The 6164-nt window shown below is 34.1% G+C and overlaps 1 pseudogene; it reads right to left on the bottom strand.

Moving 5' to 3' along the window:
• Positions 1 to 1453: 1453 nt before the first annotated feature.
• On the bottom strand, positions 1454 to 2447 carry LOC141495121 (putative E3 ubiquitin-protein ligase TRIML1; annotated as a pseudogene).
• Between the last annotated feature and the right edge of the window lie 3717 nt (positions 2448 to 6164).

A 6164-nucleotide genomic window follows, 5' to 3' on the forward strand; every position in this document is an offset into this window, starting at 1 on the left:
CACAAAGTTATTTATTCACTCTCTCATTTGATCCTCACAAGTCTGGGAGATAGGAGCTACTTTTTATCCCCAGTTTACAGATGAGGAAACAGAGGCAGATTGAGATAGCTACTAAGTACCGCAGGCAAATTCAAATCTTACTGTCTCCAAATCTGACACTCTATCCACTAATGACTACTCATAAAAACTTATATAAAATAAATATTAAGTTAATAAAAAATAAAATCTACAAAGTTAATAAAAAATAAAATCTACAAACAAGCTAATTTGAAAGGATGGGCACTACCAGTGAGGGAAAACTAGAAAGGATTCAAGAAAAAAAAATTGTGCTTCAGCTGCAAACTAAAGGAAGAGAGGGACTCTATGGAGTAGAAAAAGGGGAAGTATAATATCTTGCACCTTTTACTTTTGTATGCTAAATCACATTTTTATTGGTTCTCAATTGCATAATTCAGAGAAATATTCTCATAGGAAAAGCAAATTTAACAGTCATCAAGATCCCAGAACATTTTTTTCCAAAATCATTAACATACCATTTTTAGATATAGCAGCTGATAAAATGTTCAGATAAAGAACAAAATGGTAAATTGTAGTATATCAAATAATAGATTGCACACCCACACAGTACAATTTGCTTAACAGATGCTTTTTCAGAGGTCCAATATGAAGATTTTTTATTCACAAACTCCAAAAGATTCCAGGAGGAATCAAGGTCTCTGAGATGGTTTTTGTCAGTCCTCAAATGGAAAAAAAACAGAAAGGTCTCAAGAGCTTCACCCTTTTATAAGACAACAGAATTGGATCTTCTGATAAATATCCATCCTTCTAAGAGTCAAAGTCAACTGTTTCAAGTGGGGGGTTGGAAGAAGCACCAGTCCACGAATCATCCCAATCTCCACAGCAAGGCTTCTAAATCTTTTTGTGTATTGGAACTCATTAGTCATAAACACTTCCTCAGAATGGACTGTATAATGCACAAATAGCATTTTAAGAAAATGAAATATATTAAAGTTATCAAAATATTAAAAAAGTTTACAGATACTAGAAATGTTCCAAATAAAAACTAAATTGATTAGAAAACTCCTTTCATCAGGAACAAAACTTTTACAGAAAGGCTCAATTCCTGATAAAATCGTGAATACTCAGCAAAGGGACTCTAGACCTAGTACTCTACCTAAGAACCCAAGATACTTTGAGATAAATAGAAATAAGCAATCCCTTGAGGAGGATGGGCCTGATTTCACTTAGTGAAGGTGGTTGCCAGTACTATATGAGGTTGAAGCAATTGTTAGAGTTTAAATAAGGTCTACTTCGACATTTAAATCTCAAGTTCTTTATGGGTCAATTCAGCTTAAGATTCCAATTTGTGGAAAGAAAATCATTTCACCACTTGTTTTCAGTTACCTGTAATTGAATCTCTTGGACAAATATTATCATCATTCTTAGCTCTTTGTTAGTCATAGGCCTTTAAATGAACCAGCCAAGAAATGGGGACACATGGGCAAATGACAAGAGATCTGGAGGTGTTATCTTCATTATAAAAACAGAAAGAGAAGACTAAAGAGGTCCTTTGAAGGCAATAGTTGACACTATAGATAAGCAATCCATCTGTTAACATTGTAAAATGATACAAGTTCACTTTCATAATCAAGGAAAATGCCAGTGTATTCTATGGGTTTCTCTATGTGAAAGTTATCTGTAATGTGTGAGATTTCAAGGCAGAAGTTATATCCAACTTTGAAAGTTTTCGGTTTAGTTACTAGTTAAGGTAATAATGAGGGGGTTCCCCTTCCTGCTAATAGAATACTTACTGATTCTCACTTCTCATTCAGTCATGCCTGCCACCTTCAGTAGGGCATATCTGATATGAAAACTTTGAACACTCAACACAGTGGCAGATTAATTAAATCTCTCTGAATGGTCTTGGGGTATACACTTGTGTTTCATGCTCTTCAGATCAAGATGCATAATGAGATAAGAATTGGCTATTTCAGGATCCAGTGTTATATCTCTCCAGAAGGTCATCATCATATCTCTCAGCTCAGTGATGTGGCATGCTTGTCCAATTGGGAAAATCATCTTATGGATAGTGAAGTAGTGTATCATTTTATTCAACTTATCTTTTACATCCAGGATCATTTTTAAATTTAGCTTTTTAAAATCCAGTCCTAATTGTATAGCCATCCTTTATAGGTATTGAACTAATCTTCTTTAATTTTCCCAAGTTTTTTCTTTCTTTCTTGTTCAGCCTTCTAAGGTACTGTAATTCTTCCTTCCTCAAGAACAGGTACAGTCTACTATATTTTGATACAACAACCTGTTTCATAATCTGCACATTTGCCTTATGCCATGCATATTTATCTTTCTCCTTAGTACAATTTCATTCTCATTTCCCCCCAAAATCATTTAACATTTTTTAACTTGTTCAGATCATTCTTAGTAGTCATTTCCAAGGGAAAGACTTAGTGTTCCATAAGTTCTAAGACTGAGAGATAGTTGCCAAAGACAGGACTGAGGTGGTCTGCACAGAACAAGTTGGTCACAGTTGGTCAGGCTTCTGATATGCTTCAAGAAAGGTGTTGTTCAATGCAGTTCTTGATCTTTTTTTTTTTAAATCAATTATCTGAAGCAAGCAAGGTACCTTACAACCTCCTAAGAAAGAGAGCTCACATCTCAAAACCAACTGTTTGCCTTTTAGGTCACTTAAATTATTAGAAAATTACATACAGAAAAATCCTTACATTTTTTCTCATCTTATCTCTCTGCAATTTCTAGGCATTGATCCCAGTTCTGACCTCTAGAGGCAAGAACAACAAATCAAATCTCTCTTCTATATGACAACCCTACAAATATATGAAGATAGTTATCATGTATGTCCCCAATAAGTCTTCTGCAGGCTAAAGATCTCTAATTCCTTCAGATCCTTGTATTGGATTGAGTGAAAATTCACCTAACCCATTATAGTTAATGCTTCATCTTCCAGCCACCTACCTACCAGGAAACCAGAGACTATCCAATGCAAGAATCTTCTCATTTTTCCTGCTTCAACCAACTCCAGTACTTTCCCTGACTCCCAGCTTTCCACAGCCTGTTCTTGCTCTGGGAATAGTAATCAAATCGATATTAGCATTGCTTTTAGAAAAGGTGTGAAGGAATGGTTGTTCCCACTCACAGGCCTAACAAAAGCCTTATATTTTCATGAAGACCTTCTTTGTGTCCATAGAGCAAAAGAGAAAACTTTGGTCTAATTTCATACTTAAGTCTAGGGCTATGAAAAAAAGTCCTGAAGAAAAGGGTTCATGGTTTTCTTTTGCCTTTCTTCAATTGCATGGTCAACTCCTTGATAGAAAAACTCTGGCAAAGAAAATCAGGTTATCCTCATCAGGAGAAAAAAATTCCATCATAAAAGCACAGAAGCAAATAAATCAGATTTAAGGGTAAATGATTCCAATTTGTCAAGCTGTGATGATACAGGATAGGGGAAGAATAACAAAGAAGCTACATTTTTCTGGTCCCAGTGCAGCAGCAAATTCTGGTAAGTCACATGTTAATGAATTGGGTTAATAAGCAACATAAATCTACATCTATTTATGATTACATTCAGTTCTTGACTTCTTGAAGCATTGGCCCCACAGGGCTCCAAAGTTACCCACTTTGATCATCATTGCTTCTATCTCCATGATCCTTTGTTCCTCTTCCAGGTCAGAAAAAACCTGTAAATCCCATCATATTAAAGGGGAATTATAGTTTTACATTTAATTTTTAAAGTTTTCCTAATTACATGCAAGAAAAAAATTTCATATTTTTTTTGAAATTTGAATTCCATAGTCTTTCCTCCTTCCCCTCTCTCCTTGAGAAGGCAATCAATGTGATATAGATTATACATGTGTAATCCTGAAAAACATTTTTATATTAGTCATATTGCTTCAAAAAAGAAGGAGGCAACTGGGTGGTGAAGTGGATAGAACACCGGCCTTGGAGTCAGGAAGATGTGAGTTCAAATCCAGTCTCATACACTTGATACTAGTTGTGAAATCTTGGGCAAGTCACTTAACCCTTTTGCCTTGGTCCCCCCACAAAAAAAGACATAAAAAACAAGAATACTAAGAAAAGCGGTTTTTTTTTAGATTTTTCAAGGCAATGGGGTTAAGTGGCTTGCCCATAGGCCACACGGCTAGGTAATTATTAAGTGTCTGAGGTCGGATTTGAACCCAGGTACTCCTGACTACAAGGCCGGTGCTCTATCCACTGTGCACCTAGCCACCCCACAGAAAAGCTTCTTAAAAGTGTATTTTGATCTATTTTTTTCTTATCAGTTCTTTCTCTGGAGGTGAAAAGCATTTTTCATCATAAATTCTTTGGAATTATGTGGTTGAGAATAGCTAAGTCATTCACAGTTGATCATCATACAATATTTCTATTACTGTCTACAGGGCCCTTTTGATTATCCTCATTTTACTTCAAATCAATTCAAATAAGTTTTCTCAGGTTTTCTGAGCATATTGCTCATCATGTCTTATAGCACAATAGGGTTCCATTACAATCATAATACCACAACTAGTTTAATCATTTCCCAATTGATGAGTATATGGAAATTACATTGTTTTCAGGGATATATACAAGCATATAAATGTAGCTCATTATTAATAAGTTAGATACCCTGTAATGGGTTATATTTGTATGCCTGTATATAGCAATAAAAACACGAAAAAATACTGCTTCTATGTCTATAAGGATATCATGAAAAATCACTAAATGCTCAAAATCTATATGTGCATTCAAACTACACATATACTTATATGCATTTATGTATATGCTTATATACATATATGTATGCATATGTGTATTGTATGTGTTTCTATATGTTTCATACATATACATACATGCATGCAACATAAAACACTCCCCTTGAATCCATCAGTCGAGGAAAGGAAGTCAATCTGGGTCTCTATAATTGTTTTTTAAAAATATTTTATTGATACCTTTTGTTTTTATATCAAAATCCTTTCTGTAGTTCTCCTGTCCACCTAACTTCCAGTTAAACTCTCTCTTGAAACAAAGAAAATGATATAATAACCACATCTAACAATATAAAGCTTAAAACTGCACGGTGACTTTGGGGATACCAAGTGTTCTTCTGTTTCTCTTCTGTAAAGAGGGAAGTATGTTTCATTATCCAGATTCTTTAATGATTTTTTCATTTATTCAGAGTTTGACTTCATTGGAGTGATATTTTCATTTTTTATTTGTTGCATATATCATTCTTTTTATTCTGTTTACTTCACTCTGAATCAGTTCATACAGATCTGATATTTCTCTGAGTTTCTATTTATTTTTACTACACATAATCATGTTCACAAGCTTTTGAAAAAGATCTTACATTTAATTTCTCCAGTCATCTTCCAAGTGATAGGTACCAATTTTATTTCATTCTTTGCTACCCCACAGGGTGATTCTATGAATATTTGTGTACAAATTTGACCTCTGTTTCTGTCTTTGATCTTGGTCAATTTTTAATTAGATTGATTGGACCAATCTGCAACTTCACCAACAATGTATCAGTTTGTCTTTCCATAACCCTTCCAATACTGATTTTTCCTGCTTTGTTTTATTTTGTTTTGTTATCATTGCCAATTTGTAGGGCAAAGAGTTGAAATTACATTGCATGACTTTTTCTTAATGAAGTAATGGTATCTTTTAGCAATCACCAAATCCTTTTCTAATTGTTAACAAATCATCCTTTTAATTATACAGTTTAGAATTTTGTTAAGAATTACAGCCAACATCAGCATCTTATGGTTTACTAATTCTTAACTCATTCCTTTTCTGAAAAATTAGCATGTTTGCCCACTTACAGTCTTATAGCAGTTCTTCTGTTCTTTGGAATTTTGAAGATCACCAGCCACAATGATCTTTGAGATAACTGCTAATCAGAATACTTAACTAGACATATTGACAACTCCTAACTCCTTAAATATTGTCATTATTCAAGATTTGCTATCATATCATAAACTGATTTTTACTATCATTGTTGACAATGATGTTATTGTTCAGTCTTTTTTCCCATTCTTTGTAACCCCATTTGAAGTTTCTTAGCAAAGCTAATGGAGTGGTTCACCATTTCCTTCTCCAGTTCATTTTACAGATGAGGAACAGAGGCAAAC

The sequence above is a fragment of the Macrotis lagotis genome, chromosome 8 (genome assembly GCF_037893015.1).
Source record: "Macrotis lagotis isolate mMagLag1 chromosome 8, bilby.v1.9.chrom.fasta, whole genome shotgun sequence".
NCBI lineage: Eukaryota > Metazoa > Chordata > Mammalia > Peramelemorphia > Peramelidae > Macrotis > Macrotis lagotis.